The sequence below is a fragment of the Sus scrofa genome, chromosome 8 (assembly GCF_000003025.6).
Source record: "Sus scrofa isolate TJ Tabasco breed Duroc chromosome 8, Sscrofa11.1, whole genome shotgun sequence".
Classification (NCBI taxonomy): domain Eukaryota; kingdom Metazoa; phylum Chordata; class Mammalia; order Artiodactyla; family Suidae; genus Sus; species Sus scrofa.
This window is the reverse complement of record NC_010450.4, coordinates 80355131-80382043: the sequence shown is the minus strand read 5'-3', so window position 1 is coordinate 80382043 and position 26913 is coordinate 80355131. Positions and strand designations below refer to the sequence as shown.

The window sequence follows — 26913 nt, the reverse complement described above, 5'->3', positions numbered from 1 at the left end:
TTAGTAATATCTGATTTTATATATATTCATATATATGTATACTTGTTGCATGATTTGGAAAAAGGATTCAAAGAAAGATGATGTCTTTGATAAGACATTAGTATAAATAAGTACTCTATGTAAGTTAGAATAAACCAGCACTTCATGTAAGTTTCCATTTTCTATGGGGATTAAACATGATTTCTTGCTACATAAAGCACTGCTATACTTCATTTCCTCCTGAAGCAACTTCTATTTGTCTGTCTTTCCTTCCAAGAGAAATCAAATTCCATCACCACACTAAGGCCTCCAGCGCTGATGGCTCTTCCTCCTGCCTGGAAGCCCCTCCTGACTCTCTCTCTTCTCCCACTGGTAAAATCCTGCCCAAATCCACCTGCTTAGGCAGCTGTGCACAGTCTTACCAGCTGAAATCTACCAGCCCATCTACATGACTGCACCCTCATGCACCTGTTTTACAACTTAACTTTTCCATCATGACTTTCATTCTTGTGATCCAGGTGTATCTATGCTTCCCCTGAGCACAGTACCTTAAATGCCAACCAAAATTTGCCAACTCAGACTGAAAGAGGATATTTTAAAAATGTTAAAACTGAAGTTGAGGGTAGCCACACACACGATCTAATTTAAACTCAGTTAATATGCACAATGTTATCTATGGAACTGTCACTGACATGCTCATTTTGAAGACAAGGAAACTCAGAATCAGAGCATTTAACAAATTATGCCAGGGATGAAAATTTGGGGTAACAAAATCAGGATTTAGATCCCAGGGTCTGGGCTCAAAGTCTTATGGATGGTGCTTCCGAGGCTATCTCTGAAGATATGAAACGGTAACCCCCACCCAGAAGATTTAGTATCACTGGAACTCTTCAAAATCACCACGTGCCTGAATCTGTTAAGCCATTTTTTTTCACATTCTCTCATCAAATGACAAACTATCATAAATAAAAGAAAAAGGATTGTAAAATCAGTAGGAACTAAGGTATTACGAAAACGTTCTTCAAATTATACAATGTAAAATTATACAACCAATATCCTAGGAATATAAATGAAATATTGCCTGTATTAGAATTTCATGTTCTCATTATTCACAAATTCCAGTTTATAAACAAGGCAAAATAATCCCAGAATGTTATCTACACTCTTCATGACAGAAGAAACATCTAAGACCATCTAGTTCTACTGATTATTTCACAGATGAGGAAACTGGGCCCAGAACAATTCAAAAGCCTCAAGGTCATATTATTATTAATAAAAGGCCAAGGTAAGAACAGGGCCCCTAAGTATCAGCCTAATTGCTTTGTCTACTGGCTATTCTAGAATTATACTATGCTGGTGTCATTATATTCCATGTTTCTAGAAGAACAATGAAAGTAACTCATTAATTATATATGTCAATGCCTAAAAGAACCTTAGTATAACAACCTAAATTTCCATATGAGAAAGGTGAAGCACAAATAAACCAATGTATTTTGCCCAAATTTTATACTTATTTTTAATCAGTCCAATGAAAATTCTCCATCAAACAATGAAAAATATATTAGCATATAAAGTTATCAGCATAACTGACAGCATCTTGCAGAAGCAGATTTCTTATTAATCATCTGTACTTTCTTAGATCCTCCACATATTTTAAAAAGACTGTTATAAAACCCACCAATCGTCAACATAATATCCTCTACTGTAAACTGTATCCTGAAACAAGACAAAATCCTCCGATTACGTCCAAATGAAATTTCCTTTAAGAAGCAAAGATTAATGAATAAAATGAAAAAGTAAACATGTTGACATGTGCCTATCATATGAAATACTTATAATGTCAGTGAAGTAGGCAAAGAAGGCAAAGATGGCACCTTCAATCTTAGTTTGATTTTTTTTTTTTTTGAAAAAGAATCATACTATATGTTTCATTTTCACTTGGAAGTTTCTTTGTGCAAAATCAACCAAATCCATACAAGTGCAAGATGCAGAAGTTTTGACAAGATGTTGTTTATATGGAGCAAGTATCTACCTCTTCCTGGCATCTTGCTTTTAACATCAATGGCAAACAATCCTTTCAAAATACATTTCCAAGCTTTTTCTTCTTATATTAAAAACAAAGTTTCAAAAGGGACACACCCTGCCTGCCAGTTGAAAGGCAGAACTCCACACCCTCCATTTCCCTCCACCTCTTTTCAATTCAAGCTGCAGCCACACAAATTCCAACACAAGGGGAAGGCAACATGGTAACGTCAGAGATGCAGCCGGCGCATTAAAAACTCCACTTGAAAACCCAAAATACCCTAGGACACCGAGCAGCAAAGCCGTGATAACAAAGAGAAGTAGGAAGACACTGCCTCCGAATCCATTTTTAACGCAGCAAGGGATTCAGCAGTGGTCTGCCTGCGGCTCAGCTCGCCCTGCTCCACTCAAGTTTTTTTCGTTTGTCATCAGAGGATGTTAGTTATGCTTTTCAAAGTTAAGAGCAATAAAGCGATTCTGCTTATTTCATCAGAAGTCTACCCGAGGTTAGGAGGAAGGCAGAAGAAAGAAGAAAAAAGAAAAAAAAAAAATGGATTGCTTGGGCAAACTTTTCTCCCCCTGACCACAACAAGTGTTTTTCTATCTTCTGATGGATGAAACTCTTCAGGGTGGAAGGAGAAAGTAAATAAGAGGAAGAACTGTAATTCTTGAGCCTGTGCCAGTTTACAGTATTTAAAAAAAAGAATCTGCGCCACAGCTTGGCAGGCGGCCATATTTACAGTAAGCTGTCTAGTGTTTTGCCCAACGCGAAGAACAAAGCGCTCAGTGTGCTGCTGCCCCGCTTGTGTGCTTCAGATCTTGTGGGGAGAAGGAATGCAAGCCTGCATGCAAGAGACCCTCTCTTCTTTACGGCTCCCTCTCCTCAATGACTCTCCAATTATAGTCCAAAGAGTCTACACCAAAGGGTCAGAGAAAACTGACTATGCAGAGTTTCAGCTTCAACTTGAAAGAACCATTTGCTTTACTTGCACAAGAAAAAAAAAAAAAAAAAGCCTATCTATTCATTGAAATTGAACTTGAAATAAAATGCCCCAAGCTTGGAGTTCCCATCATGGCTCAGTGATAATGATCCTGACTAGGATCCATGAGGAGGCAGGTTTGATCCCTGGCCTCGCTCAGTAGGTTAAGGATCCCACATTGCTGTGGCTGTGGTGTAGGCCGGCAGCTACAGCTCTGAGTCGACCCCTAGCCTGGGAACCTCCATAGGCTGCGGGTGTGGCCCTTTAAAAAAAAAAAAAGGCCAAAGCTTAAAAGCCCATGATGTTGAACAATACAGGTAGCTCGTCTCCTGAGGACAACTAAACCTGAAAGAGGAACCTTCATTACAATTGTCTTGATGTCTAAAGTGTCATCATAATTGTCTAAATAAGATTTAGGATCATATACTTTCCATTAATTATCGCTGATTGTTAGCAAAGAAAATGGACTTAACAACACCAGGAAAATTATATTAGGGACTCAATGACTTTTAATAGTGTGTGTTCCTACTTTATTTCCAGAAGGAAATAAAAATTTAAAGTGACAGCTTTATGGCCAACATATTAAAATCAACAACAAAAACTCTTTTCCTCCCAAAGTTACACTTCTTTTGAAACGTTGCCCAAATACAGTGTAAATTAAAATTCAGTGTACTGAAATGTCTCTTTTTTTTTTAAAGCTACCTAATGTTAAGTATTTGCTTGCGTCCCCCAAAATGTTCATCTGAAACCTTCATGTGACAGACAACCCACCTCTAATTTAACTTTTAGATCCTTCAATGACATTTTGTTCTAGTGGGGAAGGAAGACAAAAGATAAATAAGTGTAACAGAAGATTAAACAGGGAAAACTGCTGAAGAGAAAACATCAAGAAAGAAGGAGGATGTATGCGTTGGTTAGGCAGGAAGAAGCGTGTATGATTTTAAGGAAGGTGCCTGGGAAGATGCATGTGGAGGTAGCAAGGGCTGGGGTTTCCTAAGGAAGGAGTAAATGTTCTCCATGATTGTGAAGCTCTTCCCCAAGGAGGTGGGGGCGGTGGGGGTGGGGGGGCAGCAAAGAGAGTTTTCTCTAAACACAGATGCTGTTCACAAAATGAGAAAAGGAGCTGGTTCGGAGAACAGAAGGAGAGCTGGAAGGAAAACCAGCAGCTGGAAGGAATGTGGAAAAAAAAAAAAAAGAGAGAGAGAGAGAAAGAAAGCAGATGAACAGGGGAGAAGCCAAGCAACGGACAGCTGGGAATGATGTGATGAGAAAGGGCTTGGAGGCAGTGCTCTAAATATTAATGGTAATTATCCGAATAGCTGGGGGTTAGACATTTGTAAAGAGAGTTTATAAATTCATACAGTCTGGAAAAGGCTTCTCCGGAGGGCCTGGATAGCTACGTAGAGGAATCACCAAGACAACGTGGGACACTTCTACAGCAGGGTGGTTGATTGAGATTTTATTTTGGTTCTATTTCCACTGTCCTGTTTTGTTTTGTTTCCTTCCTTGAGTGGACAGATGGGGGAAGGAACTTCTCTGGGATACAGGCAGTGGGGCCTGCCGGTGCCCAGAAAATAGCAGGACCTGAGAAATAAATGGGTGTGTGGTACAGATGCAAACTGTACAGGCCTGGCATAGAAGTGCCACCCTCACAGAGTTACATGGATTTGGCCAAGAGAGACCCCAGATATATGAGGCGAAAGCACAGACTGACAGCCAGCAGGACCTCCTCAAATGTCCTACTCTGTGTATAATCACTGGGTCGTTCACATCAGCCATGGAGGCGGTTAGAGGAATAACAATGACAATGAATTAGGAAGATTAATTTCCCTCCAATATGGTTGCTTACGGCCTCTTTGGAAAGAAGAAATAACTGAAAGGCAATAATAAGAAAACATTCATACCCATCAGAGTGGTAAAAACTTTTTTTTTTTTTTTTTTTTGCCATTTCTTGGGCTGCTCCCACGGCATATGAAGGTTCCCAGGCTAGGGGCTGAATCAGAGCTGCAGCCACTAGCCTACACCAGAACCACAGCAACGCGGGATCCTTAACCCACTGAGAAAGGCGAGGGATGGAACCCACAACCTCATGGCTCCTAGTCGGATTCGTTAAAGACTGAGACATGACAGGAACTCCCTAAAAACTTTAACTTATCATTAACAGTGATGACAAGAATCTGAAACCAGGAGGACCCTCATACACTGTTGGTAGGACTAGAAATTGTACAACGAGCTTAGCAACCACTAGAATAAAATGAAGGTAGGCATACTCCACACACCTTCAATTCCATGTACTGGAATAGATCCAGGAAAACGGCTGTGTCTTTGCACAGAGAAACAAATGAAAGGGTTTATTGCACCATGGTTTGCACCAAAGAAAAAATTCAAACAACTTTCATCAAAATAAAATGAAAGAAACAAATTATGTTCATATAATAGAATATTAAATAACAATGAAAATGAATTCACGGAATCAACTCGTACCAGCAAGAAAGGAAAGGAAAGGAAAGGGAAAAGGAAAAGGAAAAGGAAAACAATGCAAGTTACAAAAGAATACACAGTATGATAATAGCGTCAAGAGGGAAACCTGGAAAACAACACTAGCAGGACAGTAAGCATCTAACGAAAATGGATTTGGAATTAAAATGTATCTCATAATTTAATTATGTATCTAAATTTAACTGTATAGAAAAATCTAGACGCCCCTTTCGGAATATGCATATTATTAGTTTTCACATAGGATTTATTTGGAAATTCAATTTAAGGATGTAATAAATCAAATATTCTTTACACCTTAAGTTCTCAGATGGAGATGGCCAGGAAGTCAGCAGGGGATTCAGACAGGGGCAGAGAGCCTCCCTATCTCCCCATGAGGGAAGAAGGAAAGAATTCAATCCCCTTGTGCAAATGGGCAGAGCAAAACCGCCCAGCATAAAAACGACCTGTGTGGGAAGCTTCCCCCTTGCCCCCAGAGCCCAGTTCTCCGCTGTGGGAAATGAGGTCCTGGAGAAGCACCAGTAAGGAGTCAGAAGAGTTTCCCTGTGCAATTTTCAAATAGGTCTAAGAAACCATCATTTTGTAACCACTCTTTGAGCTGCTATTCAAAAACAAGAGTTGACAAGCGATAACAGGCCAATTTCAAAATACAAGAAAAACCAAATTTTATAAGTATTCTCCCATATTACATACACAACTTTGATTTTCTACGGATGCTTGTGATAAAGAGAATGATGAGATGCAGTGAAGGGTTCAAAGAATAATTGGAAAATCTATTTCAAAAGCTCAAGGATATTAAGAAGCAGGATAACATTAAGCCCCTGGCCTCTGTACTTACTCTTTCTCACAAGATGCTCCCTTATTAAGGCCATATTTCAGTATGAACACACTTTAATATCAACTGATCCTCTATTTTCACCTAATTTGGAAAACTAAAATTAAGGATTATATGAAAAAGTTCATAAAAACAGATTTAGATTTTTTTATGTTATTCAAAATGGCATATGGGAAATTAGAAATCTTTTTAAAATGTAGTGATTTAGAGGAAATATACAGCCAGTGGTACTCTGCATGAACATGGACTTTTTTCCTCTGTTTTTTATTGAGATAGAGGTCACATGCCATATAATTCATGTTTTTAAAGCATGCAGTTCAGTGATTTTTAGTATATTCACAGTTATACAACCACCAGCTCTACCTCATGCTAAAATGCTTTATCACCTCCCAAAAACTCTGTACACACTGGCAGGCACTCCCCATTCCCACCACCGACCTCCTCCACCCACCCTCACCCCCCACCCCCAGCCCCAACCACCACTACCCTATGTTCTATGTCAATGGACTTAACCGCCTCTGAACACTTCGCATAAATGGAATCAGACAGTATGTGGCCTTTTGTACCTGGCTTCCTTCATTTGGCATGATTTCAAATTTCACGTATCAGTACTTCATGCCTCTTTATAGCACTATAACATTCCACTGTATTCTATACCACACATGTTTATTGTCAACTGATGGATATTTAGGTTAAATTTTTGGCTACTATGAAATAACACTTCTATGAACATTCATGTGCAAACCTTTGTGTGAACATAAGTATTTTCAGTTTTCCTGGAACTGCTAGGTCATATGGTACTTCTATGTTTAACCTTTTGAGGACTGCCAGACTATTTTCCAAAGCAGGGGCAATATTTTTCCATTCCTACCAGAAATGTATGAGAGTTCCAATTTCACTACAACTTCATCGACACTTGTCATTCTCTGTTTAATTACAGCCACTAAGACGGTATCTCACTGAGTCTCAATTTGTTTTTTCCCCACTAATACTATTGAGCATCTTTTCAGCACAGACTTTATAGTTTTCCCACATTATCTTATATGGATCTAACAAGTGCTATAACAATAATGAATTAATTTAACTCTCTCATAATATTTTCCTTATATAATCAGACCTCACTAATAGACTTATATACAGTCAATGAGTATTTACTTTATGAATAAGGAAACCCTTAGAAGATAATCAAGGAGTAAATCTTTAAAAAGTACATACACTGATAAAAGATTTTATACATTTATGTACTTATGAAGTCTTATACATTTATATGCTTATAATATACATGTACTTTGTCCCTCTTTAGTAAAAATGGTTGATCAAAGGAACTTTATGATAAGAATAAAGTTTGGGAAAAACAGTTCAGTATCTTATAGCAAAGTAGTAAATGGTGGCAAGGAGCTGGCCTAGTTGTCCAAATGCATTTATTATTTATAATTTATTATTATTTATTATGTATCATTTAAATAATATATTTAAATTATTTATTATTTCATTCATTATTTCTCTAGAAAAACATGATTCTAAGTAATCACTAGAAGTTTCATTACTTGTTACAGTTTTAAAATTGCTTTAACCTTACTCGTGTGTGTGACCTTTCCATGTGCTAGACCAAAATAAAACATTAACTTATACTATATTCAGAAACATTACAATATTAAGTACTAGAAGGTACACTTTCTCATAGGACAAAACACATTATTGCCCACACTCATGACATTTAAGACCCCTGCACAATAAAAGTTCAGATGGAGACTGATGTTTAAAACATGGAAAATTCAATCAAAATGTTCTGATTTTTTAAAATCTCCAACGAGAAGTCAAAAGCTCAAAGTACTGCTGATGGCAACAGTTAACTCATTCAAGCTAATGATCTTTAACTCATTCAGGATATGCTCACTTGATCATTCAGTAAATGATGCCATTATTTTTTCCACTGAAAGTACCAAACCCACTTAGTGAAAGTACCAAACCCACTTAGTGAGCACTTACTATTTTGTGGGTGTGTTTCAAATGTTCTGGTCTAAGCACTAACTCTCCCCAATAAACTCAGTGCCTCCAGCTTCAAATACATTTCTTCATGTAAGTCTCCCTCTTTTCTCCACTCTTCTTTCTCTACACCATTGCCATCTAACCACATCCAATACAAGCTCCATAACTTACACCAAGCTGTCCCCGACCATTCCCTCCACTGAACAGTTAGTGGGGGCACATACATTCATCGGTAGGTAAAAGGAGCTGGATTTTGAAGAATCATGGAGGACTGCCAGGATTCCCGTGTGTTTGACTGTGTAGGTCACATCCCCTTCCCCGTAAACATTTATGAACACAGAAGTCAAGTCAAAAAGAACCACCACCAATGGAAAAGACACAAACCTAGCTGCAATCTGTTCTAGGACTTCTAAATGAATTATTATTTATTGGTTTATTTATTCGACATTTATTCCACCTTTTCCTAAGTGGACCCTGACCTAGGTGCTAAGGACAAGAAGATGGTCCATGCATTTAATAAATACCTAATGTTAATCAAGCACTTAGCCCATAATAGTTGCTCTGCATCTGCACTATTAACAGGCATACCTCAGACAAAGTACAGGTTCAGTTCCATTGGAAGAAGATAAGTGAGTCACATGAATTTTTGGTGCTCAAGTACATATAAAAATGATGGTTACACTACCCTGCAGTCTATTAAGTGTGCAACAGCATTACTTCTAAAAAATGTACATACCTTAATTTTAAAATACTTTATTGCTAAAATACCTTAATTTAAAATATTTCTTTGCTTAAAAAAAATACTTCATTGTTAAGCCTCATCTGAGCCACCAATGAGTTTTAATCTTTTTGCTGTTGGAGGATCTTACCTCAATGCTGATGGCTGCTGGCTGATCAGGGTGGTGTGTGCTGAAGGGTGAGTGGCTGTGGCAATTTCTTAAAAGAAGACAACAATGAAGTCTTCTGCCTCAGTTGGCTTTTCCTTTCATTCTTTCTTTTCCCCCATTTTTATGGCTGAACCTGTGATATATGGAAGTTCCCAGGCTAGGGGTCAAATTGGAGCTGCAGCTGAGACCTACACCACAGCCCCAGCAACACTGCATCCGAGCCACATCCATGACCTATGCCACAGCTTGCAGCAAAGCTGGATCCTTAACCCACTGAGCAAGGCCAGACATCAAACCTGCATCCTCATGGATACCATGTTGGGTTCTTAACCTGCTGAGCCACCACGGGAACTCTGACTTTTCCTTTCACAATTTCTCTGTAGTGCTGTTTGATAGCATTTTAACCCACAGTAGAACTTCCTTCAAAATTAGAGTCAATCTGACATAATATTATAGATTTGCTATATTGCAATTAAAAAATGGAATCACTCCTTTCAAACTCTACCACTGTTTTATCAACCAAATTTATGTAATATTCTAAATGCTTTGTTGTCATTTCAACAATCTTCGGAGCATCTTCACCAGGAGCAGACTGCATCTCAAGAAACTGCTTTTCTGGCTCATCCATAAGAAGCAACTCCTCATGCATTCAGGTTGTATCATGAGATTGCAGCAAGCCACTTCCACCAGAGCCCCTGGGTGACCAGGTGCACTGTCAGTGAGCAGTCATACTGTGAAAGGACTCTTCTTCTCTGAGCATCAGGTCTCAACCGTGGGCTTAAAATATTCAGCAAACCATGAGGAAAACAGATGTGCTGTCACCCAGGCTTTGTTGTTCTATTTACAGAGAGCAGGCGGAGTAGATTTAGCATCGTTCTTCAGGGCCCTAGGATTTTCAGAATGGTCAATGAGCACCAGCTTCAACTTAAAGTCACCAGTTGCATTAGCCCCTAATGAGAATCAACCTGTACTTTGAGGCTGTGAAGCCAGGCACTGCCATCCGCCTCTCAAAGTCTTAAATGACATCTTCTTCCAGTGGAAGACTGTTTAGTCTACACTGAAAACGCATTCTTAGTACAACTACATTCATGTACAATCTTAGATCTTCCAGGTAACTTGCCTCTACATCAGTACCTGCTGCTTCACCTTGCACATTTACATTACGGAGACGGCTTCTTTCCTTAAATTTCATGAACCAACTTCTGCTAGCTTCAAACTCTTCTGCCTTCCAACTTGTCTTCTGTAGCATTCTCACCTCTCTCAGCCTTCACAAATTTCCCAGTTAGGGCCTTGCTCTGGAAGGGAAAGTTGCGGCTGCTTTGATCTTCCCTCCAAACTAAAACTTTCTCCAGGTCAGCAATGTGGCAGTTTTCACTTTCTTATCATTTGTGTGTTCACTGGCATAACACTCTTCATTTCCTTCAAGAGCTTTCTCTTCGCATTCACAATTTGGCTGTTTGGCACTAGCTTTTGGCCTATCTCAGCTTTCGAAATCCTCGCTAAGCTGAATCTTTTCTAGCTCTCAATTTAAAGGGAGAGACATGACTCTTCTTTTCCCTTAAACACTTAGAGGCCATTGCAGGATTATCGATGGGCCTAATTTCAACACTGTTGTGTTTCAGGGAATAGGGGGGCCTGAGAAGGAGAGGGGTGGGGGAACGGTAGGTTGGCAGAGCAGTCCAAACACAACATTTACAGATGAAGTTTAGTATCTTATATGGGCGTGATTCGTGATGCCCCCCCCCCAAAGAGTAACATCAAAGATCACTGATCACAAATCACCATACATAATAATGAAAACATTTGAAATATGGTGAGAATTACCAAAAGGTGACACAGAGACATTAGAAAATGCTGTTGGAAAAAACTGCATCTATAGACTTGCTCAACATAGGGTTGCCACAAACCTTCAATCTGTAAAAAAAAAAAACATAGTATCTGTGAAGGGCAATAAAATGAGGCATGCCTGTACTGTCAGTCTTCACAAAAGACCCTACTATTTTATCCACTGCGTAGAGAAAACATCCTTAGAAGTAAAGTAGCTTGTCCAAACTCAAAAAACCAACTGGTACCCAAGCCAAGATCAAAAGACAAATCTGTTTGCTCCAAAGTCACCCAATCTCAATGTTACAGGCAGCTCAATGACATACATTAAATAGTCTAGGCTAGGTACTTTATTCTAAATGATAACAATTTCTCTTATAAAATATTTTATAATGAGTTCCCATCATGACTCAGTGGTAACAAACTCAACCAGTACCCATGAGGATATGAGTTTGATCCCTGGCCTCACTCAGCAGGTTAAGGATCTGGCATTGCCATGTGTTGTGGTGTAGGTCCCAGACACGGCTCGGATCCCACGTTGCTGTGGCTGTGGTGTAGGCCAGCAGCTGTAGCTCTGATTTGACCCTAGCTTGAGAACTTCCATATACTGTGAGTGCAGCCCTAAAAAGACCCCCCCTAAAAAAAATGGATAAAATGTTTAATAAATCTTCTGTGAAATTATGAGTAGGCTATGAATGGCAGTAGTCAATTTAGTAGTGTTTTTTAAAATATAATCTATTTAGAGGTTACTGACTTGTTATTACCAATCAGGAGCTCTGTTCTGGAGAAGAAAGTAAAGCAACAGTCATTCTAAGTAATAATAAAGATATAGATAGGCTCTTAAAATAAAGCAGGTCTGTGCATAAAGTAATGAAAGAGTATTACCCATTCTCTCCCAACCAAAAAACCCTGCTACCTACTAATATCCTTAAAGAAATGTAAAGGATTAAAGAAAGCCTCAATTTCCTCAGAGACCATATTTTCAAATCCAGTTTGTCACCACAAGATAAAGGTAATTTACCCAAAGTGTAAATAAAAAGGCCTGTAAATTAGATACTAAACAAATGCTCAGATTATTCTCAAAGTTAATCTGTGAAAAGAACTATAATATTCACAACTTGATTATTTTAAAGAACATGTTGGGTAGCCTGAAATATCAGGCTGCATGTTTCATTATATTATATAAAAAGTGGTTATAACAATATGACCTGGAGCAGCAATTCTTAATGATTTTCCAGCATTTTCCTTTCTGAGCGGAGAAAACCAAGCCTCAGGCAATAAGGAGAGAGTTAAATCTACTGTATTAAGAGGCGTTTTACCTCCATGTAAATCAAGACAACACAGTTATAATTTTCTTATGCTCCAGTTTAGAGGAGCAGAGAAATCTAGCAGATCTTTGTTTCTTTTAGAATGATTTCATACTCCGGCCTTTGGTTGACAATTATGGGTTTTCTATATTTTGAATGTGCCTGAAATTAAACATGACAGCTCTGCCACAATTTTCTGAAGTTTTATAAATGTTAAACAACAGCTGTTTGACTAGGGATTTACCACGCCAAAATGTAAACGAACATCACCAGTGCAAAGGGTCTGAGTTTATAACTTTAACCCCACAACCGAGGACACAGTTTGACTTCACAGAGTCTATAAATAAGCACCTTTTAAAGCTGAATGACAGCAATAAGGAACTACACACTTAGTAAAATGAGAGGGGTTTTTGTTGTCTTTTCAGAACCAAGATCCACTGGCAATTTCTGGGAAGGAAAAGCAATAAATTTTATGTAGACTACACTTGGCATCTATTGTTCTAATATTCAAAACAGAATTCAAATGATCATGTATGGTAAACAATGCATGTTTTCTATTACCCCAACTATTAAGAATATAAAAAATATTTCCTACATGTAATAATAGAAGCTAAAATTTTTCACATCCATTTGTGAGCACTTGGAAGTCATTTTCTTTTTCTTCATATGTATGTTTCATATATAGTATACACTATTATTTTTATTTAAAAGCACATTGGATTCTCTTTGCCAATAAGAAAGTATCACAAAAATTGTATTCCTCATTCATCTTTTTTTTTTTTTTTTTGGAAAGTTACTGACAAAGACATACCAGGTGGCCCCATTCACTGAATGAGGTTTTTGTAAAAATCCATTTAATTTTTTAAATTCAAATAGGTTTACATAAAACTTACTAATATTCTGCACTTCAACACCACATGGTTTTCAAATTACTCCTTTTCGGTCCTAAAATTCAGTACACATTCTAAACAAACAAGAAACTATATTTGCTAAATTTAACTTCCCTAACTGCAAACAACAGGTTTTCCTTTTTCTATTTGGTGAAAACCACAGATTTTCCCTACGCTCTCACCAATTCTGCAGCCAAAATATTCAATTATCTGTTCTTCAGAAGATGCAAGGTATACGAGGAACTGTGAAGGAACACAACATTTCATTGCACTGGACTGCTGCTTTTAAAAGTCAATTGTAAAAACTACCCAGAACTAGGCATATTGTTAGCCAAGTCTGCAATCACAGGTCCTAGAGTCACTGCTAAGGAAGACCAAAGACCCAATAGTAATAAAGGCCATCAGGGCAAAGTCTGCTCAGCTCTTTTCCTGGAAGAATGACCTCCCAGAATGACATTTTCCCAAGGGTAGAAAGGAGATCCTAGCTTTTTCTGGGTCCATTTGATCAAAGTGGACATGCTCTGAATGCTCACGTGGTCTCTGCAGAGGTTAGCAGGTATCTAAGCACAACTATGACTGGGATTCAAGGAGCTTCTGAGAACCAGCGATCTTCCTCTAGGACAGCAACACTGAGAGGGCCTGAGATAGGACCTGAGAAAGAAGCTGCCACTAGAAGGAAAGCACAAACTCTCAGGAAAACAGGCTTATCACATCACCATTATATAATATGAAGAAACCCTATGCATCACGCGGCTTGTGCTAAAAGGCTTAGTGATCTCATGCTTACCAAAACAAATGATCTGCCAGAAAAGACCTTCAAGGTCAAACCCTGGCAACAATTAAAAAATAATGAAAAGCATTCATCCCTAAGGCAGAATTAGAATGTTTTAGTTTGAAGCAATGTGTTGTATATTTTATTAGCTATAACTTGTTTAATTATTCATTGCAACTCTTCTTCTATTCCATACAGAAACCTCAGGTTGCTCAGATTTCTATCTGAACTCCTTTCTTATTTTTCCCTTATTCAAGGGCAAATGCCTTAAGAGACCAAAATGTCTACCTGCGATTTTCAACTGCACACAAAGATCTATTTGTTTAGAATAAAATGCTAAATTAAAGCCACAAAGAGATGGAAAAGGGGGTGGGGGAAGGAAGGAAGAGGAAAAGAGAAACAAGCAAGGCAGATGCATGACTTCATTATCACAAATCACAGAAACATCTTGACCAGGCTTTCCTCAGGATCTTTTCCTTCATGTCCCGCCTGTGCCACCTGCGAGCTTCTACTTAAATCTCATTGTCTGTTTCCACTTAGGTCTCCTTAGATCTCATGCATCTGTACTGTTCTTAGCTTCCAGGACCTTCTGCAGCCTCAAAGGTTGACTAAAGCACTGCTGGGTACTTTTCACAAGCCTCCATGTGGGTCCTGATCACTGATGTCACTTGTCCCTTTGAGGTGCTTCCTGGCACCTTGTGCCCATGAAGAGACAGAGCTATTGTCAACAGTTTAATCATCTCTCAATTTCTGACACACAGGTGCACCAAAGGCGCTCTCTGCTGGAAGATGGAGAAGCATGGAGCACTGCTACAATGGGATGCCAACATAGGTGATGTCTGCAGTCCGAAGCCAGCCTGATGAATGCCTGAAAGCAAAGTCCCCTCACTCACATGACATTGAAGGACCCCACCCCCTAGCCGCCAGCTCTGAACATGAGTCCAAAAAATAAACTGCAACTCCCACACCACAATTCACAGGGCCACTCCCTCGTGCAGGCACAGATCTGAGCCACAGGTGAGCCTCAAAGAGGTGACATTCTGGAAAAACAGCGTTACTCAGCTTTCCGTACAAAGGAAAGCCTTAACAAGTAAACTGATGGTCACTTTTCAGAAAAATAACCACCAGTAATATACACACTTAATCAACCTCATGCGCAGGGATGTAAAAGAAAGATAGATTTGGAGTCAAATTGAGTAAATTGTCAGCAACAGGCGCAGACAATCAAAACATCTTTTACCTTGGAGGGACCACAGTGATTCGTTCCACTGCCTCATTTTAGAGGCCAAGGGAGGAAACTCTTCTGCCTAAAAGAATGAAATGGCTTGTTGAGTGTTGCATGGGCAGGTCCAGGGCCAGACCCCGGGCTCCCCTGACACCAGGTCTGGAGCATTTCTATTTCACTACAAATTGCTGGAATTTGAGAACTCCCTGCAGTCAATTTCAAAAGAAAGGACTATAGAATGTTAACATTTTTATTCTATTGTTCCTTGGAGCTTTGTCTTGTTCCTAAATCAATGATTAAAAAAAAAAATGTATTCTCTCATGCATGCCATTTTCCAGGGCTTCGTCTTGGCCTCTCTCCTGTGGCACTCTCTGCACACGTGTGTGTGTGTGTGGGGGGGTGTCCTTCTTCCTGCCTGGTCAATCCTAATCTTTTTCCTTAGTAACTCAACCCTTGTTGAGCAGCAGTTCCCAGCTAAGAAACCACATATCCCAACCTCTGGTTCAGCTATAGATGGCAAAGATCCAGCTGTGGCCAACGAGATAGAAGCAGAGGCCTCCCATGAAAGCTTTTCCTGGGAACTCCCAGGAAAGCTCTTCAAAAAGGAGATTTGACTGGTTTATGCCTTTTGCTCCTTGCCTTTCACCACTTTTGTTACTAGGAGGATCCTGGAGGTACAGCAGCCATTTTGTCACCATGAGGCAACAAGCATGAGGACGAAAGCTACACAACCAAAAGGAGGGCCAAACCAGAAGTCAGAAAGGTCCTCAGAGCTGATGACACTGTAAGGCCATCTACTCTCTTCCAGGCTACCTTTCTCTAGATTAGAGAAAGAGAGCCCTCTATTTGATTAAGCCTCTGTGGCTTGAGCTTTCAGTTACACACAACTGAAGTTGCTGCTGATGTATATATCAGGTGTCAACAAGAGTCACCATGAACAAGAAAAAAAATTACGATTGTATATTTTCAGTTGTCTATTTCAAAAAAATGTTTTATGGCAGCATGTTTAGACCAACCACTGACTTACTGGAACAAATATGTGCCAACACTGCTCTGTGGAGGGTGGCATCTGGAAGACCGATCATTGTGACCCAATATAAAAAAAAAAAAAAAGAGTCATCTGAATGCACAAGTGCTAAAAATGGTTGCATCCTGAGAAAAGTCTAGGTAAAATGGGTCCGTAACTTGAGGTAATCTCTGTGAATTTAACAGTGACAGCAACATCTAAATGAACTGGAGGTGTTATTTTCTCAAAAGGATGTTTTAATTCTGTATAGCTGATCCCTCAATGTCCAAATTCTGATTTTATTTTTATCTTTTGGCTGCCATATACTCCACAGTATATGGAGTTCCCAGGCCACGGATCAGATCGGAGTCATACTTGTGACCTATGTTGCAGGTGTGGCAAAACCCAATCCTTTAACCCACTGTGCTGGGCCAGGGATTGAACCTGCATCCAGGTGCTGCAGAGACACCACCAATATCATTGTGCCACAGTGGGAAATCCCTCTAAATTCTGATGTTTAGAGCAAGCAGTATTTTATAGGTAGTGCAAAGAACATCTAGGCAACTGGATGTTCACATCCTATCAAATACTTTGTGGCCAGAAACACAGTCAGAATATGAGCTCACCACTAAAAATCACACCACTGCATTTCTTTTGCTTTTCTTTTTCTTTCTTTTTTTTTTTTTTTTTAGGGCCACACCCATGGCACATGGAAGTTCCCAGGCTAGGGGTCAAATCGGAGCTGCAGCTGTTGGCCTATGCCCCAGCCACAGCAATGCCAGATCTGAGCCCTGTCTTCAACCTACACCGCAGCTCACAGCAACGCCGGATCCTTAACCCGCTCAGTGAGGTCAGGGATCAAACTCGTGTCCTTCTGGACACTAGTCAAGTCTGTTACCACTGAGCCACAATGGGAACTCCCTGATACTGCATTTCTGAGAAGTCATTTTCTCCGTCCGGATTCCATCCTGAGACTACCCAGGAATTCTCAGCTGCTACTACCTCTGCCAGACGCATTCATTTTTATTCTTGTCTCATATGCAGATTCTAATAAGCAGAAATGAGAAAATGGCTTCAGAAAATAACTTCTATGCTACAGTAGTTTTCTTTACTTTTTCTCAGAATATCAGGCAAGTAAATAAAAGTCCAATATGGTAGGACAAAACAATAAAGTACTGCAAGACGGCATCAGCCTTAGATAGTCACTCTTTTGAATTTTAAATTACACACATTTTACTATTCCAAAAGTGTATGTGTATCACATCACAACTTCACATAAAAACACATCCAGTCAGCACCAATCGCAACGTATAAAACCAGATAGAAAATGACAAAATGCCTAGCTAGAAGCAGAACATTAAATAGTCATTTACTTGGAACTAAACAAATCTACTTCTTAAAAATCATGTCATTTTGTTGCTGTGTTGCCCAAAGACTTACTGAAATAAGTGGAAGAACTTGGCAGGGATGACTGACAACCGAAAGGCACTCCAGTCACAGGGCTGGTGGGTGACTCGGATGAGAAAGGGGAGTTCCCCTGGCTCTCTTCAAGCTTGGCCATCCTCAGGCAGGGGACTCGGGGGACAGAGATGTGTGGCCAGGAGGCTGGAGAGTGACACAGAAACTCATAGGCATTGCTTTCGCAAGCATCCTGGAGCACGTTGGCTGACAAGAGAAAGCTTTGCTTGGCTGAGATCATAGCTAAGCTATGTCACATGTTAATACTGCAAAGACGTACATGATACCTCAATGGATTCAATGTTCAATTTCCAGGTCTATCTTTCATCTAAGATTTCCACCTTCATCTACCAAAGCATTCCATGTGGCTCTTCCTAAGACTCAAGGAAAGCCTCCCTCAGCTGTACCCCCAGATCTCTGAAGCCATCCAACATGGAATTAACAGCAGCCATAGGCCTGGCCAGATCCTGCAGAAAGAACACAGCCCCAGGGGATAAAGAGCTCACTGAGGAGAGAACCTGGCCCACCTGTAGATGAAAAGAAAGCTGGTTGCCATGATTCTTCAGAGCGCAGTTACAGAAGTAGAGCTGCAGGGTTCAAAAGATGGGTGCTTCCATTGTAAATGAAATATCTTCAGGATATTAATTTGGTAAATTCAATGATCTCTCCTCTTTACAGTGTACTTTTAAAATACACTGTTTTGTAGCCTTAGAAGTCTCTTTGTCCTTTGCTCTTTTTCTTTTTCTTTTTTTTTTTTTTTTTGTCTTTTGTTGTTGTTGCTATTTCTTGGGCTGCTCTCGCGGCATATGAAGGTTCCCAGGCTAGGGGTCTAATTGGAGCTGTAGCCACCGGCCTACGCCAGAGCCACAGCAACTTGGGATCTGAGCCGTGTCTGCAACCTACACCACAGCTCACGGCAACGCCGAATCGTTAACCCACTGAGCAGGGGCAGGGACCGAACCCGCAACCTCATGGTTCCTAGTCGGATTTGTTAACCACTGCGCCACGATGGGAACTCCCTTTGCTCTTTTTCTTTCCTCATTTATCTCTTAGTTTTATTTTGTGAAATATGAGGCTTTCTTCTCTTCATAACTATAAGAAAAATCCCTCATTTGGAGAGGGTGCTAATTGACCTTTTAATGAGACAATCTTTGTAGATAAGTATTAAAAAAAAAAACTAAACTGTACTAACAGTACATTCCTTGGAGTAACAGAGAGAAATCTTGCCACTTCTCTGCATTTTATAGTGATTACACAGAGATAATCAAGATATACCTGTACATTATGTCACTGAAACATCCAGAAGACATGCTACCTGTTATCAACTATAACAGACCTTTAAGAGCAAACATATTTAAAGGATGAGGGATACTGCTGAAGCTCAAAATCTATATTCACGAACTACTTTTTGTATTTAAAACGAATTAAGAAATTTAAATGCTAAACAAAATACTGAACAAATTTCACCTGTACGTGATACAGGGAAATGTCAGAACAAAGAGATAAACTACACAACTATTAGAAATGCTAAAAACCAGAATACTGACAACACCAAATGCCAGCAAGTTATGGGGAGCAACAGGAACTCTCATTCATTGCTGGCGGGAATGCAAAATGGTACAGCCACCCTGAAAGACAGTTTGGCAGTTTCTTACAAAACTAAACTCTTCTTAGGGTAAGATCCAGCAATCATGCACTTTAGTAACCACTGGAAAAGAATTGAAAACAGTTTTTTAAATGATTGTTATTTTTTCCATTATAGTTGATTTACAGTGTTCTGTCAATTTTCTGCTGTACAGCAAAGTGACCCAGTCACACATACATTCTTTTTCTCATATTATCCTCTATCATGCTCCATCACAAGTGACTTGATATAGTTCCCAGTGCTATACAGGAGGAGCTCATTGCTTATGGAATGGAAAACTTATATCCACAGAAAAACCTGCACAATTTTTAGAACAGCTTTATTCATAACTGCTCTGACTTGGAAGCAACCAAGACGTCCTTTAGCAGGTGAATGGCTAAACTGCAGCACATCCAGACAACAAAATGTATTATCCGGCACTAAAAAGAAATGAGCTACCAACCCATGAAAAGACACAGAGGAACCTAAGTGAAAAAGCCAACCGTGAAAAGGCTCCATCCTGTATGATTCCAACTATCTAGCATTCTGGGAAACGCACAACTATGGAGATGGGGAAAAGATCAGCAGTTACTAGGAGCTGAAAGGGGTGGGAACATGATGAAGAGGCAGAACGAAGAGGATTTTGAGGGCAGTGAAAATACTCCGTGTGATACTATGGTGATTGAGACACGTTGCTATACATTTGTCCAAACTCAGAGACTATACAACAACAGGAGTGAGCCCTAATGTAAACTACCAACTCTGGGCAGTAATGATTGCAGGGTCCTCCTTGGTAACATACATACCGCTCTGATGGAAGATGCTGATAATGCCGAAGAAAGACCACACATGTCCAGGGGAAGAGGCCATATGGAAATCTCGACACCTCCCTCTTTATTATGCTATGAACCTAAAACTGCTCTCAAAAAAAGTCTTAAGCAATTCACCTGTAACACTGTGCCTCAATCTTTCAATCATTACCTTTTACATATGCCAGATTATGAATGTGTAATGCAAGAGCTTGCACTGTTTGTGGGTACATAGGAATATGATAAAGGTATAAAATATATGCTAGACAAGGGACTCCCCAGTGGAGTGGTAGGTAGCATGTGGGAAAAGAGAAGAGGAATGTGATGAGGAACCCTTCAATTACACATCCCTTTAAAAAAAAATGAATTGCTGTTAAGTATGCAAAATGTTGACACTGCAATTGGAGAGGCAATTTTCTTAGTTTGATGGTTTTTCTAGTTTTTTCAGTGTGGGGAAAAAAAACAACAACTTGGGGGGTGAAATTATGATAGTCTCAAGTGAAAACAGGACCAAAGGTTAGTTTATTCGATTGTTCTCTAGTTTCTTTCTAGAACAACTTTATTTTTTTTTAAATTAAAGTGTAGTTGATTTACAATGGTGTGCCAATTTCTGCTGTACAGCATTGGGAGTTTCTTCAGTATGATTTCACTCAGGATGAAACTGTAACATTCAGATAGGGAACATGTGACCAAGTGGGATCTGAAGTGGGGTAAGAAGTGTCAAGACTAGAGAATGAATCCACATGTTTTGAGAGAGAGGAAGGAAGAGAATTTAGAAGGGTCAAAGGGTAGGGCCAGACCCACCTGAAAAGAGGACGAGGGAGACAGTAGACTAGAGGCCTTGTGTGAATGGAAAACACAAGGTCCCATCCAGGTAGATGCTGTTTACCGGGTGAGGCTGTAACCCTGGAGTCTAATACGGCATATATATCAGCTACTATGAACCAAACAGGAAGATGCCTGCCTTGTTGAACAAAACGAAGCCTTAAAGAGAGAGGAAACCACTCCAATCTTGCTAGGAACGACAATCTTGAACTGCGATTTTGACAGCACACACACACACAAATTGTCATAAAATACATGCTTACCTACAACAGCCAAAAAATTATGCCCACTTGTAATATGACTTTTAAGAGTGAAGTCAGGAATTTATTTTATCTGGTACACACAGTAATGTGCTATAAAGCTTTATGAAACAGCTAAAATAATGTTACAGCCAGGTACCAATTGTTGCTAAAATGCATTCAGTTAAAATGGAAAATATAGGGAAATAAAACACTGTAATTGTCTCTCAACCCACATTGTATATTATGTTGCTAAATTATATACTATTATATTTTCTACATTTTAATAAGCTTTCCCATAGAGGAATTGATCACATAAGGAAATGATTCACATAAGGATATTATTTCTGAAGACCTAAATAATATCCCACACGCATTTATAAACCAAACAGGGCCTTGGTCTCTCATTAGATCTCAAGGCTTATAAAATCCATTTCACAAAACCACGGCATGTAACAATACATGAAACAGCGAACACAAATGGTTTTCTGTTCTACTTCTTACTTTGATTCACAGTTGGAGAGTTATATATTTAAAGTGAGCTATAATAATATGTAAGAAAAAAAAATCAAGGTTTTCTTAATTTTAGAAAATCTTTTAATAGTGTGTTGTATAATTCATACAAATATTGTCTTTGGCCTTGGTAAGATTTTGTTTAAACGTGTCCATCCACCGAATAATTGGCTCAAGTAAAGCAGAGACTTCTGCCCAAAGAGACAAGAGAATTTCATGGCCCTGATCCAAATTTAGCAGGATGCTGACAAACCATATACTAAGAAGTAATATGTCCATACTTAAATAAAAGGTCAAATGTCTCCTTATTGAGAATTTTCTAAATAAAAAATCATCATAATTAATAAAATGGTAAAAACCTTTGAGGAAGTGTAAGAAAGTGTCACATATTTCAAGACAGTGAAAATCATTTTCTAAATACAAAGTTAATAATATCAGGTGCTTGGTTTAAACAAAGAGTACTAAACCTGAAATTTGGGGCAGTATTTCTAAGGCCTGAAAAGAAACTGGTTAGCCAAATATACTGAACGTACATAGCTTCAAAGATCAGATCAGGAGAAATAAGATGCATTTACCAAATACTGACAGAGAAACATCAATCATAAGAGACAGACTTTGTTAGAAATGTTAAAGAAACCACTTTATAACTTTACGGGTCATATTATCCATTCTGATTTTCCATAAATAGATTAAAATGTGAAACAGGAAAGATAATAAATAATGTGCTTACCACCCCATTTTAAGGTTCGAACCTCACTGAATTCATTCTAGGGAACTCATGTGTTTTTAAAACATTAAATAAATACATATATTTAATGGCCACACTTGCAGCATATGGAAGTTCCCAGGCCAGGGACTGAATCCAAGCCGTACCTGCAACCTACACCTCAGCTGCAGCAATGCCAAATCCTTTAACCCACTGCATTGGGCCATGGATCAAACCTGCACCTCCACAGTGACCCAAGCCCTTGCAGTCAGATTCTTAACCCACCACACCACAGCAGGAACTCTGGTACGAGCAAGATTTAAATTGCGTTTACCCCCTTTAAAAATTAAATGTTATTGGAGTATAGTGGATTTACAATGTTGTGCTTGTTTCAGGTGATAGAGATTATCATAAGAGAAATAAATCAGAAAGAGAAAGACAAATACCATACGATATCACTTATCTGTGGAATCTAAAATACAACACAAATGAACATATCTATGAAATAGAAACAGACTCAGAAATAAAAGATGATATACATGTATGACTATCTGCTGTACAGCAGAAATTAACGCAACATTGTAAATCAACTACACTTCGATAATTTTTTCTTTTTTTAAATAAATAGTGTTTTTCCCACTGACTCTAGCAGGACTCTCTCTTAGGGGATTTACAACATGCTGGAACTTCCTTCTTCCCTTTCGCTCACACTGGGCAGGCATGTCTGGCCAGTGTCCTCAGGATCTAGCTTAGCACTTGCTTATGACTCTGTCAGGATCTATGACACAGACAGAGAAGGTGGGCTGGCAAAATTGAGAAGGTGGGTCAAGGGAAATAAAAGCTGACCTTAAAATACGGTTCTTTTGAAAGCACCTCAAGTGAGCAGTGACCATGTCTAAAACACCATAAAATTTTATTGTGGGAAAGTAAAAGCATTTTACTAAAATAAAATACCTTAAAAGAAATTGCTTTCTGAGCCACACAGGAGAGGGGAGATATAGTCTGTGCGGTTCCTCATCCCTTTAATATAATTTAAGGCTCTACCTTAATTTCAAGGTAAATGGTACTATTTCTATAGCATCTTCTATAGGTAACCAGCAGCTACGAACAGTCACAATTCCAAAGATATCTCTCAACAGGTAGATATTCAAGTGCTAGTAAAAGGATCACACTAAAATTTACTGTTTCTGTTTGAGTCTCCTATAAGTGGAATATCCCTGAAGATGCAATAAATGCTGAAGTTGGGGAGGGAGGTTAAATATGGAGAAGGTCAACAAAATTAAATTTCCCAGCAACTCACAAATTAATTTCCTTACCTTCGTTTCATCAGAGAAGTTATGAGGGAAAATGAAATAAATGTGAAAGTGCAGGACATTTTTTAGTCGAGAAATAAGTAAATTTAAAGTACAGTCATTCCCCAATTATTCACTATTATGCACACATGAGGGAACCTTAGCTTGATTCGGTGGCTCTTAAAGATGGAGGGTTATTGGAATCACGTGCAAAGCCACGTGAACTCAAATGGACCCAGACTCTGCTTCCCAGAGAATCTAATTCAAAGGGTTTTAGGTGGTGCCCTGGACTCTTGTCGTTTTAAAAGCTTCACAGCCCTGGTAGATGATGAGCTGTCAAAAGCAGAAATGCCCTGGAAGCTGAGTGGGTAACCTGGTCTAGAAGGGGCAATGGTGGGGACAGTGAGAAACTGGAAGAAAACATCCCCAACGTCGCCCCTGCTTCCTGGGAACTTGCTAGAGGCAAGCCCGGTTTTACCAGGGCTTCCTGTTTTGTTCCAAAGAAGAGAGAATTCGGGATTCCGTTGAATGTAAAATCTCTTGAGTTTTAAATGCTGAGACACACCAGTGCCGACACGGAGGCCCTGGCAGTCGGCCTGGGAGGCCGGGTTTCAAAGAGCAACAGTACTAAGTTTTGCTCCTCAGCTGGAGTGCTTTGGAGGTATGTGATAGTGGGGGTGAGGGGGTGTTTGAAAAAACAGGAACAGTCTTTTGCAGCTCATTTCATTAACTGATGGGGTCTGTTTCCCCACTTCTTGAGACTTATTTTGACCATCAGAAGACAGCAAAGTGGAGTTCCCGTTGTGGCACAGCGGAAACGAATCTGACTAGGTTGTGGGTTCGATCCCTGGCCTCGCTCAGTGGGTTATTTGGCGTTGCCGTAGCTGTGGTCACAGATGTGGATCCTGTGTTGCTGTGGCTAGGTGCAGACTGGCAGCTGTAGCTCTGTTTCGATCCCTAGCCAGTGAACCTCTGTATGCCATGGGTGCGGCCCTAAAAAGAAAAAAAAAAAAAAAACAAAAAAACAACACAGCAAAGTGACACTGTGTGTATTCCAGACCTGGGGCCTCAAGGGCCCTTCGCAGCCTTCCTTGGTCCCCTCTTTGAATGCTGCTTCTGCAGGTAAAGCAACCTGGGATAGGCTACTGCATAATGAGAGACCCCCTGCCCCATACCCAGCACCAAGCACCCCACACAGGGGTGAGGTTATCTTAAACTCTCCAGCCCCAGTAGGCAGGGCATCAGATGACCAGAGCCAGCTTAGCCCAGCTAAGACCAGAAAACTGCCTAGCCCGGCCCATCCAAAGTGTGGAATCATGAGCAAATAGCTATTGCTTTGGCCACTAAACTTGGGGAGGTTGATTCAGCAGAAACAGAAAACCCATATAGAAAACTGTGCCGAAAGTAGAGTGCTGCCATCATAAAACTTGATTAATAAAAACTCGTAATCAAAACTAGAAACACGTAGAGTCGGTTTTCAGATGGGGTGGTAGACAGAAGCAGGGGAAATAATAATTAAAGACTGGGAAAACAGCAGCCTGTTATGGCAAAATTAGTGACCATATTTTTGCCTGTGATAACATGGAAGATAAAAATGTACCTAATGAACTTGTTGATCTGGCCAAGAAGATTTCTAGAAAGAATGCTGAAAATATAATTTAGTTTCCTTAAGCTGATAAAGGCATAGGGAAAAAAAAAAAAAAAGAGCTAAATAAGGAATCGTTCAGTTTGCAAGCAGAATGTAGAGGAAAAAATAGAGGGCTAGGATTTGATGGGTTGAAAATAAACCTCTCTCTCATCTTCAAAGTTTTCAATGTGATAGATGATCAGAGTGTGTGTGCGTGTGCGTGCACACGCATGCCTGCGGGTGGGGTTTAGGGGGTTGGGGGTATAATACTTGAAAACAAGGAGTTCCCGTTGTGGTGCAGTGGAAACAAATCTGACCGGTATCCATGAAGATGTGGGTTTGATCCCTGGCCTCGCTCAGTAGGTTAAGGATCCAGTGTTGCCATGAGCTGTTGTGTAGGTCACAGATGTGGCTCGGATCTGGTGTTGCTATGGCTGTGGTGTAAGCCGGCAGCTACAGCTCCAATTTGACTCCTAGCCTGGGAACTTCCATATGCCAGAGGTGTGGCCCTAAAAAAGCAAAAAACAAAAGAAAGAAAAGAAAAACAAGACTTCTACTAAAATGTATACATGTGTACCTATATGCAATGTTCTGCCAGTTACTTAAAATAACGTTTTACAATAAATACAAATACAAATACACTATGCATAGATTCTGAATTGGCATCTTTTTTTTTTTTTTTTTCTTTTTAAGTGCTGCACCAGCAGCACATGGAAATTCCCAGGCTAGGGGTCAAACTGGAGCCACAGCAATGCAGGATCTGAGCCGCTTCTGCAATCTACACCATAGCTCACAGCAATGCTGATCCTTAACCCACTGAGCATGGCCAGGCATTGAACCCACATCCTCATGCATACTAGTTGGGTTCATTACCACTGAGCCACAATGAAAACTCCAACGATTTTTTTAAGATAAAATGTAATACCTCAAAGGAATTTCATGCTCGTGGCTGGTGGTTGTGAGATACCCCCAAGCCCTCCAGGAAGGGCACTCCTCTTCTACCACATGGGGGGGTCCCTGGTGGGGCGGGCAGTGAGATTAGCCACCCAGGTGAGTCCTCAATTCCTGAGTTATGGAAACTTGGCATCAGTTACTGGTCCCACACCCAGGTGGGGAATGTGGCAACAAAGTCCGTGGGATGACAATGGAGCACAAGGGTTATCCCAACCCCCACAGGTCCACTGCTCGAAAGGAAAGGACCAAAGCAAAGGGCAGAAAAACTACAAAAAACAGACCTCTGTGACTGCAACAGGTTGACCCCAAATCTCTGTGCTCAAGCGCCCCTGCACCATGAAAGGCAGTCAGCTCTTAGAACCAGCGTGTTCTCACGGTAGAGTCCTGAGCAGTGCTCAAATTTTCCAGACTCATGACGAAAAGAACAAAGGTATTTAGGATGAGCTTGACAAGCGAGACAAGGTTATAGCCCCAAACAGGAAGCAGCGACATCAGTCTGAGGTCACTGATTCTGATGGCAGAGTACACTAAGTATAATCAGTGGGTACCGAGGGCCTTGTATTTGAGCACAACAGTTTCAATCACTCAACGAAAATGACAGACCATGTGCCCTGCCGGTGTTCATCCCCAAAAACGTTTATCTTGTCCTCCGAG

General features: G+C 39.9%; 1 protein-coding gene across 4 annotated transcripts in view; it reads right to left on the bottom strand.

Moving 5' to 3' along the window:
- Positions 1-26913, bottom strand: part of NR3C2 (nuclear receptor subfamily 3 group C member 2) — a 365879-nt gene that overhangs the window by 287007 nt on the left and 51959 nt on the right. The window lies entirely within an intron of this gene.